Source organism: Herpailurus yagouaroundi, unplaced genomic scaffold (assembly GCF_014898765.1).
Source record: "Herpailurus yagouaroundi ecotype Mexico unplaced genomic scaffold, PumYag 182, whole genome shotgun sequence".
Classification (NCBI taxonomy): domain Eukaryota; kingdom Metazoa; phylum Chordata; class Mammalia; order Carnivora; family Felidae; genus Herpailurus; species Herpailurus yagouaroundi.
The window spans coordinates 54,754,371-54,765,451 of NW_024412413.1; the positions used below are offsets into that span (position 1 = coordinate 54,754,371).

Genomic DNA, 11,081 nt, shown 5'->3' on the forward strand with positions numbered 1-11,081 from the left:
CTTCTTTGCCCATTATTCAACTGAAACTGTGTTAGTTAAGTGCCTTCTCTTCTCTCATCTTTTTCTTTTCTTTCTTTCTTTTTTAAAATGTTTTTTTCAACGTTTTTTATTTATTTTTGGGACAGAGAGAGACAGAGCATGAACGGGGGAGGGGCAGAGAGAGAGGGAGACACAGAATCAGAAACAGGCTCCAGGCTCTGAGCCATCAGCCCAGAGCCCGACGTGAGGCTCGAACTCACGGACCGCGAGATCGTGACCTGGCTGAAGTCGGTCGCCTAACCGACTGCGCCACCCAGGCGCCCCTTTTCTTTCTTTCTTTTTAAAAAATGTTTATTTTTATTGAGAGAGACCGGGAGCATGAGCAGTAGAGGGCCAAAGAGGGAGGAGGAGAGAGGATCTGAAGCAGGCTCTGTGCTGACAGCAGTGAGCCCGATGTAGGGCTCGAGCTCATGAACTGGGAGATTATAACCTGAGCCAAAGTCAGGCACTTAAACCAACTGAACCACCCAGGCACCCCTGCTCTCATCATTTTCTGCTTGTTCTCCTTAAGACCTCATCCAAACTCATGTACCTCTCAGGAAGGCCAGAGGGCATAGTCTCATTCCTTTCCATCCTCACTACCACAGATTGAGTAAGGTGCTAGGTACTTCTTGTCTGGGTGGTTGCAAGAAGACGCTTAAGTGTCTCCCCTCCAATCCGTAGTGCTGCCAGACTGCACCATCTAAAATGAAAATCGGATTGGGTTAGGTGACATCTGGCTGCCCTCCTAGGGCAATAATTTGGTGCCCCTTCTGGAAAAGTTCTCTTTATTCTTCCACATTGATTTAGAAGGCTGCCATGAAGGTGCAGCGGTTTGAGTACGGCTGCTGGTGGTTTGCTCAGTAAATCCCGTCTGCTTCCCTAAGCAGCACGTCACTGGAGCTACTTGGATATGTCCAGAGGAGGATATACTCTGCCTCATGAGACTTCATCGAAGTAGTCTCTTATTTAGCCTGTCCTTGAGAGGACTTTGTAAAATGCAATTTTCACCATCTTGATATATTTCTAGCGATAGTTTCTTGGTAATATGAGCAACTGTGTGACTAGTCAGCCTCTTAATGTGGTTTTGTCTGTTATCACATCTTTCGTGATAGATTCCCTTCCTTGCTCTGTGTATATAGTACGTAGTACTCAGCTGTAATATTCACACACTTTAAGTGGGTGCTGGCCCTTACTATGAGAGAACTCTATTATGATAACCGGCTTTACATCTTAGGTTGTGCGAAATGATTTAGTTCTCCATTTTATTAATTCAGCTACTTAGACACTTGGTGTAGTTTACTCCTAATAAGGCTTGTTTATAATAATAAGAATGGGGGCAAAAGTAATAATGAATTTGATATAACAGCATTATGATCAGAGGTTGAGCTGTCAATAAAGGGGTAACTGACAACAAGTGAAGATTCAGAAATTTGGGAAATGTAACCAGAGAAAAGTTAGCTGGTAAGTGAAAGTTTAAGTTTCCAGAATCTTTTGGGTATTGTTACTGTCTTATATCTGCTTTTACCAAAACTATCTACTGCGTATATTGGAGAGATAATTTCCTTGGTTGGAAGAAATCACCAAAAGAAGAATTATTTAAAAAAAAATATGCTTCAGAAATCACATTATTATCACACAGTGTTTACTTTGAAGCAGGAATTTGTGTGGTTGTGTTTATTTTATTTATTTATTTTTCCCTTGTAAAATTTTGGAGACCCACAGATCAAGGACTTGGGAAGAGGTTCTATTCAGGAACTTTCAGAATGAGGAAGCAGTTATACTAGCTCCATTTTAACCTCTACCTGGGCACATCCTAGCATTCTAGGGAATCCAGAACTATATTATTCTTTTAAAAAATTTAATTAATAGTTGACATATAATATTAGTTGCAGGTGTATAACATAATGACTCTCCAATTCTCTACATTATGCAGCACTCACCATGGCAAATGTAGTCACCATCTGTCACCGTACGACGTTATTACAATCTTTTTCACTATTTTCCCTTTGCTGTGCTTTTCATCCCTATGACTATTTACTTAATAACTGAGAGTTTATACCTCTTAATCCCTTTTATCTATTTCATCTTTCCCCTTACCTCTTTCCCTCTGGCAACCCCCAGTTTGTTCTTCATATTTATGAGTCTGTTTCTGTTTTGTGTTGAGATTCTACCTACAAGTGAAATCATACGGTATTTGTCTTTCTCTGACTTATTTCACAGCACTATATTATTCTTCAATGACAGTAGGCTAAGATGGTACTAATAGGTTATTATTTATTGATGCTTTTGAAAATCTCACATAGCAAAAGGACAATTTGCTTCACATTTGTGGGTATGTGTACCTCAAGGAAGGAAAATAATTTACTATCTTTTTAAATTAAGTTTTTTCTGTTAAACAGAGATTTATAAAATATGCCACTTAACACTTTGGATAAATAAATTTTGAAAATCTATATTGGAAGTTGAATTAATGACACTTATCAGTATTCTGTGATAAAACCAACCCAGAACCGAATTAAATTTATTTTTCATTATTTCTTATTTCCTCTGGTTACCCAAGCATTGGTAGTAGTAATACATGTGTATTACATAGGGCTCTATCATTTAAAAAATGTCACCTACACCATCTAATGGAATCATGACAGTGATTGTAGGATACAAGTTGGGCTGATATATTAAGAAAAAATTGTGGTTTAGAGAGGCTATGGCTTGATGCTACAATTCTGGACCTAATTATTATTACTATTTTACTTTCCCAACTTTCAGATTGTCTTAGTTTTTCTACATGCACTTTTTTTCTAAGGAATAAAAAATAAAAGCATAATTTAAAATTCTTGGGATTTTGCAAATACTGTGTTGGAATATTAACATCTTCTAATGAACAGAGAAGTAATCGGTTACATAACCATTGGATTGAGACAAATCCCTCAGTCCACACAGTGTTAGTTATTCATATATTGATCCTGATGAGTGTTTTTTTCTGATTTAATAAGGCATAAACAATCAGAATGAAGTGGGACAAATAACAATTATAGTAACAATACTTACTCAAATCTATATAATATTCTGTACTTCGATAAACTTTTCATTCCTGTAGCAGCTTTTTATATCGGATGTAATTGTTTGGTGTAGGCAGTAAAATAACAGCATTTTCCACTTCATTTAAAAATATTTTTAATCAGTTAGATAATAATGTACCAAAATTCACAAGGAGCATGTTTAAATGTTAACATCTGTTTTCTTTTCCCTTTAACACTTGGAGTGATTTATAACCCAAACTAAATTTGGTTCTGCATATCTTTTCGTGTAGTTGGTTGAGATAGAAGATTGCAGAAGTTTTAGCCTTTATAGTGTCTTTTTTCCTTTAATCTTTGTTTCTGATCAGTGAGCTGAGAGCTGCCTAATTGGATGGCAATAAATCAGCACAGGAACTGACTTATCTTGACTCATTTTTCTAGCTCTGATATCTAACCAACACGGGAGCAGGTTGAATTTTGGGGTCAAATAGTATGAGAAACACACTTTAATCATTTGTATCCAGTCTTAGTATTTAAAAAGCACATTACAGAAGTGTTGCTTTCTGAATCCATCATTATGGTCATGGGCTACCTTGACCTTTGTATCCCTGTCTGTCTGGGGCACCTTATTTTGCGAGCTAGTTTTCTTTCTTTCTGATTTCACTATTTATTGTGTTTTCCCTCAGATTTCCTTTGGATCCCAGTTCTTATTGTTAAGTGCACTGTTAGCTCTCAGATCCCTTGCTCTGGTGTTTCTTACTGAAGGCAGTTTGTATTCTTTCCTGTCTTTTGTTGACTCTCCACGTGCAATACTGGTTTGGGAAGCGCCTTGCTGTTTGCTCTCTGTGTGTTGTGGATGATGAGGTTTCTCTCATACTGTTCTGGTAGCTATTGTAATTTGATTGATTTGGCAAAGGGGAAAGAAAGAAGGAAAAATGTCATATTAGATTCTCACACGTAGTATTTCTTAATTTTTATAAACAGAAACATTTTTAAAGACTGCGTTAATACCTGGTACCTGTGTATTATGTTGATGCTTTCTAATAGAAGGCATGGCAAAAGTCTGTAGAACATAAATTTGAAGGCGAAACAAACAAACAAATAAATAAATAACACCTTTACCCGTAAATAGTTTGTGGTTTTTGAAGATACTCTTTTTTGGCTGAAATTTTCAGAATCCACATATCTTGGCTTTGAAAGGAAGGGGTAGATAGCTCTGTTTTAATGGCGAACTCTTTGGAGAGTATACCATGTGCCATTGTATGATGAAGTCAAGATTTGTCTTTTATAAGTTCTTCCTAGGAGAGCAAACTTTTTTTTTTATAAGTTGGTCAGATTCCAGCCGAAGGTATATAGTATTTGATGAATAACTAATACAGATAATGAACAGATTACGAGAATGTGTGAGCCCAAGCATGAACAGAAAAGTTGGGAAGGAGGTTATCAGTGTAAAAAATGTTAGAAATGAACAGGGCAACTGGAGCATGAATGAAATCAATTTAATTTGTGGGAACTTGTATTTCCTTAGAATTATATTCTTATTTTCTTACTCTGTATGATTTAGGCTGTGTCCACAGTCAGTAAAGAATATTTGTGCCTCAGATACCTGCCAGATGGGCTAGTTTAAGTTTCTCTGTAAAGAGGCCCATTGCTGTATTGGGTGCATATCTCAGTCTGTTCTTCCCTCTCCATGGAGTGTTGTCTCTGGTATTCCGGGCCTTAAAATGCCAGGAACAACAATTTTCCAAGGGCTCAAGGAACCCAGATGGAAACCCCTTCCTGCCAAATGCAAGAAGAAGCAGAAAGCAGCCTGACCATCCTAGGTCTTATTCTGTTCTCACATAGTTTGGAAGCTTGAAAAAGCTTGATTGCTTGGCTTCACATTCCTTTGTGCCTGAGAGAGATTTTAAGCCCAGTTGTTGAACTGCTATTTGGATGGTAGTGCCTCAAGAGGATGAAAGATAAAGATAAAAAATTCTAGTTCTCATAGACTGTTCCAGAACCAGTTGGCCCCCAGAATGTCTGGTACATCTAATAATGTCTGCTAGACTATTGATTTCCCAGCAGGTAGGAAGCAGAAAGTGGAGGCAGATGAAAGGAGGATGAATCTGAGCTGAATGTCATTGGTCCCCTCCATGTTTAATAGCTCTTGGTATCTGTTGACCTGAGCTGTGATGGTACCTGCCAAAATTCAGGCTGTTCAGGCTTTCTCCACTCTTGGAATGTGCACACAATTGGCCTTGTTTTCCTTCCATAATCTGTTGCCCTCTGCTACCTTTTGGTATTCCCTCTACCAGGCATAGATTCCTAGAATCCTCATGATCCATTTGCTCTCACCCTTTAATCTTAAATACAGAGCTTTTGTCACTCTAAGTTATATTAAAATGATAGCAACTTTAAAGTATTAAAATTCCCCAGTTGTTGCTACTTATACTAGTATTAAGAATTTAAACTAAAAAATTTTGGGCAATTGTTGTGCCTGGGTGGCTTGGTCAATTAAGCATCCGACTCTTGATTTCAGGGTCGTAAGTTCAAATCCCACATTTAAAGAGAAAGTTTTGGGCAATTTAAAGAGGAAGAAATATATAAGGAGGGAAGGAGATTTTTGGAATCTGAGTTTTCCTGTTACTTGAAAGAAAGAGGAAGGAAGGAAGGGAGGGAGAGAGGGAGGGAGGAAGGAAGGAAGGAAGGAAGGAAGAAATAAAGAAAGAAAGATAAAGAAAACCACAACTCCTTAATACTCACTCTCCACCCACCTGCTCTTCTCAGGAGGCAAGGAGGAAGGCTTATTACTTTAGAATCACACTGCTAGTGGATTCTCAAGTACCTCTGCAACTGAAAGTCTGCATTTCAAAGATGAAAAAGATTTGGAAATTGTGTAGAACTGTTATAAGTCTCACGAGTAATTAATAGATTTGGATTGGAAGAGGATTATGTTTGCTTTAAAATGTTAGAACAAGTGCCACTTGTTACTTTTTTGTGCTTTGTTTTGTTTATTCTATTATTCCTGTTAATACAGCATAATTGCTTTTAATACAGCATTTAATCTGATGGCAGCCAAGCTTTAAAAAATTTTAATAAAGTGCCCTGCATGTGGTTTTAACCAATGTATGGGGATTTATGGATTTAATATGGGCTGGAACTATCACTTGCTATACACAAAACAACATAGCCCTTTCCACCAAGAACTTACATTTCTTGCAAGGTGGTTTATGTGTGACACATTTCCAAAAATTATTTGAGGCAAATCAGAACACCAACAAGTAAAATTTAAAGACATAATATGTAATTAATTATTGAGATTCAGTTACCATAATAATTTTGATTAATAGTAAATACTAGTACTCCTAAAAGAAGACAGAACTTAAAACGTGCATTGAAATATTAATTAAAATGGAATTGTTTAGATTTTTATTTTAGAAACAAGAAATATACTACTTGTATACTTATAAATATTCGTTACTACTGTCTTTATCATTTATGGTTAATATCTCTATCTGCTTTTTTTTTCAAGGATCTAATTTTTATTTTTTAAAACAATTGAGATAGGTAGCAATTATGACATTTTAATGTGAGGGCCCTAATAAAAGGAAGGAAGGACAAGGTACTGGCAGTTCTGCATTTGGTTGATCCAAGAAGTGATCACCACAAGAGGTCGTGCTCGGAATTGGACTGGATATAGCACACTTAACCTCATAGGGTAGAGTATATGAAAGTCTACTCCACTAGAATGGGACAGGTATTAAGATGATTTATGTGGTTTAGTAGAGTTGATGAGATACAGAGCACATTATCAAAAGGTGTAGCAACAACAAAATACAGTCTCATCATGGAGTTGCAAATGTAAAGTAATATAATGCAGGTACTTAGGAGTCCAGGCAGACATGTAGGCTGGTAGAACCAAAGAAACCGTTCAAATAATTGCAAGTTTTCAACCACTAGATGAGAATTCAGGGCAAGACTCTATTCCAGTAGGGACACTGGGAAGACAAAGTCTCAAATCTGGAGGAATGCACGCATTATGCCTATTACTGAAAAACGAGTATAGAAATTAGAATTAAATCCAGCTGATCAGAATTGGGGTACAAAAATTTCTAGGGCACCTGAAGTGGATTTGTAGTCAAGGAGACTTCTGTCCATCTGTAAGTTTTGGACTAGAGTTGTTCATAGTGTTCCTCCAAAAGATCAGGTTTGGCTTAAACACTGGGGGAGAGTTGAGCCTTCAAGTGCTCTTGGTTGTGGGAAGAAAAGAGCTTGGGAGGACATCCCATGAGTTTCTCCCCCGTGCTGTAGGAATTCTCTTCCCGTATGGAACAGATGTTACTCTTAGAGATTTTCCATCATGATCATTATTTAAAATATGCTTATATAAAGTATTAAGACTACATGGATAAATGAAATACCTCTTGGACATCCGTTATAACTCTGTGATTTGGAGAATAAACATTTAATAATAAAAGGAATGCTCTATCATTGGATTCTTGGATTTTAAGCAATGTTGGATCTTCTTTCAGAATTTAAAGATGAATAAAAAATGGCTTTAAAATGAAGTAGGATAGTCTTTGAGCAGAATCTTCTAGGTCCTGTGAGAAATCTTTATTAAACCATAAAGCTTTACTTAATCTTGAGTGTGATAAGAAAACATGATGTTATTAAAAATACTTAAATTTTATATTTTAATGTACCATATGGTTTGGGTCTCTAGCTGATTCTCCACTCTTTATTAAGGGAAGAATACATAAGCATACACATGATTCTGATAGTAACCTTTAAATTCCACCTTGAGATTTTCTAAAATTAAATTATAACTGAAGTTGTCCACTTGACCAGAAAGACAATTTTACTAATACACATTGGTGGGAAATATATTTTATTTTGGCAGCAATAAATTCTGATTACTTCCAGGTGAGTGGCTTCTTCAGCTCTTCTATGCATACGGCCTTTCAATAAGAGAAATACTTTTTAGCTGTTTCTATGAAGTTAGGAAACTGTAGTTTCCTAAGCCTGCCTTCAGTGCCTGTCTCATTTTAATAATTATTTGGAAATAATTACTGGGAAATCTGGACAGCCAAATGCAAAAGAATGAATTTGACCATTATCTTATACCAGATACAAAAATTAAAATGGATTCAAGTCCTGAATGTAAGACCTACAACTAAAAATCTGCCAGAAGAAAACAAGCAGTATGCTCTTTGACATGGGTCTTCGTGATGTTTTTTTGAATCTGACATCAAATGTAAAGGCAAGAAAATAAACAAGTGAGGTGACATCCAACTAAAAAGCTTCTGCACAGCCAAGAAAATTATCAAAAAAATAAAAAGGCAACCCAAATGGGAGAAAATATTTGCAACTTCTATCTGATAAGGGGTTAATATTCCAAAATATGTAAAGAATTCATATAACTTAGGGGCGCCTGGGTGGCGCAGTCAGTTAAGCGTCTGACTTCAGCCAGGTCACGATCTCGCGCTCTGTGAGTTCGAGCCCCGCATCGGGCTCTGGGCTGATGGCTCGGAGCCTGGAGCCTGTTTCCGATTCTGTGTCTCCCTCTCTCTCTGCCCCTCCCCCATTCATGTTCTGTCTCTCTCCCAAAAATAAAATAAACGTTGAAAAAAAAATTAAAAAAAAAAAAAGAATTCATATAACTTAATAGCAAAAAACCCAATCTTATTAAAACATGGACAGATGATCTGAATAGACATTTTTCCAAAGAAGATATAGAGATGGCCAAGAGGTACATTAGAAGACACTCAACATCATTAATCATCAGGGAAATTCAAATCAAAATCACTGTGAGCTATCACCTCATACCTGTTAGAATGGCTATTATAAAAAGACAGTAAATAACAAGTGTTGGTAAGGATGTGAAAGAAAAAAGGACTTTTATACACTGTTTTTAGGAATGTACATTGGTGCAGCCACTCTGGAAAACAGTACGGTGTTTCCTAAAAAATAAATAAATAAAAATAAAACTGCTATTTGATTTAGCAAATCTACTTCTGGGTGTTTACCTAAAGAAAATGAAAACACTAATTTGAAAAGATATACACACCTCCATGTTCGTTGCAGCACTATTTACAGTAGCCAAGATAAGGAAACAACATAAGCATCTGTTGATGGAAAAATTGATAAACAAATTGTGGTATATACATAGAATGGAATATTACTCAGCCATAAAAAAGAATGAAATCTTGGTATTTGCAGTACCGTGAATGGGTCTTGAGGGAAGTATGCTAAGTGAATTGAATCAGAAAAGCCAAGTACCATATGATTTCTCTTATATGTGGAATCTAAAAAGCAAACAAAACAATCCAAGCTTATAGACTAGATAGGTGATTGCTAGAAGCCAGGGGGTAGAGGCTGGGAAAAATGGGTGAAGAGGATTAAAAGGTTAAAATATATGTATATATTTCCATAAATCCACTTTCATCATATGCTCATTTTAACAATTATTTCATGGAGCCCCATAGTCCACATGGAGCCAGTTATGGTGTAGTGGAAAGACCACGAGTTTTTTGAGATTTTCTAAATGTTTTTGTTTTTGTTTTTAATTTTAGAGAGCGAGAGAGCACATGTGTGAGTCGGGGAGGGGCAGAGAGAGAGGGAGAGAGGGAGGGAGAATACCAAGAGAACCCTGACGTGGGGCTCGATCTTACAACCCTGGGATCATGACTTGAGCTGAAATCAAGAATCAGATGCTTAACCAACTGAACCACCCAGGCCCCCCAAAGGCTGTGAGTTTGGGAAGCAACAGATATGACTTTGACCCCCAACCTCCTTTTATTTTTTATTAAAACTCTTACCAGCTCTCTGATCTTGGGCAGTTTACCTAACACATGGGTTTCCTGACCTGTGAAAGGTGATAAGACACCTTCCTCAGAGGGAATTACAGATATTAAATAAGGAATTCATTAATATAGTACCTGTATATTACATAATTTCATTTAAAGTTTAGTTCTTTGCTAGCTCCAGTTTCTGATTTAAGCAGTAGAGATAATGCCTACCTCATCAGATGGTCTTCAGAATTGATAATAAAAATATTTTGAATAATAAGGTCCTAAGGACATATAGGGTTCATTGTTATTCCTTCCTGCTATCAACTGATACTTCAAAACTGTTCTGAGATTGCATAATCACATGGCCAGTGAAAGTTGTTCACCTGACCAGGAAGGTCACTTTATCTATTTATTTAAAAAAATTTTTTTAATGTTTATTTTTCAGAGAGAGAGACAGAGAGACAGATGGGGAGGGGCAGAGAGAGAGGAAGACACAGAATCCAAAGCAGGCTCTAGGCTCTGAGCTGTCAGCACAGAGCCCGATGTCGGGCTTGAACCGCTGAAACATGAGATCATGACCTGAGCTGAAGCCAGACACTTAACTTACTGAGCCACCCAGGTGCCCCAGGAAGGTCACTTTAGAGGGATAACAATTGTTTAGGTAATTTCTGTGAAATTCTTACTGTCTTTGGTCTGAAATTCAGTTCAACCTCTTTCCCCTTTGGTCTTATGGTACAACACTCCTTTTTCTCCAACCATGGGCTCTTTGCTGCCACTTCCTATTGTTCCTGTGAATATTTGTGTGTTTTTTAGGGCTGCTATATAAAAGTACCAAAGACTGAATGGGTTAAAACAATAGAAATTTATGATCTTACAATTCTAGTCTCTACAGGTCTGAAATCATGATGTTTGCACTGACATGCTGTCTCTGAAGGCTCTGGAGGAGAACCCTTTCTTGCCTTTTTTAGCTCCTAGCAGTCGTTGGAGTTCCTTGGCTGGTGGTTGGATTTTTCCAGTCATATAGCCGTCTTCGCTCTGTGTCTTTTTATGTAGTTGTGTCCCTTTGTGTGTGTCTGTCTCTGTGTTGAAATTTCCCTTTACAAGGACATGGTTCCTACTAGATTAGGGCCTATCTTAATGATCTCATTTTTCCTTGATCACTTCTGCAAAGTCTGTATTTCCAAAAAAACATCACATTCTGAGGTACTAGGGGTTAGAATCTCAGTATATCTTTTTTTTTTTTTTTTTTTTTTTTTTTTTTTTTTTTTTT

At 37.0% G+C, this 11,081-nt stretch overlaps 1 protein-coding gene across 4 annotated transcripts in view; it reads left to right on the forward strand.

The window, feature by feature from the left end:
• Positions 1-11,081, forward strand: part of TAFA2 (TAFA chemokine like family member 2) — a 500,373-nt gene that overhangs the window by 143,542 nt on the left and 345,750 nt on the right. The gene's annotated exons all lie outside the window — the stretch shown is intronic.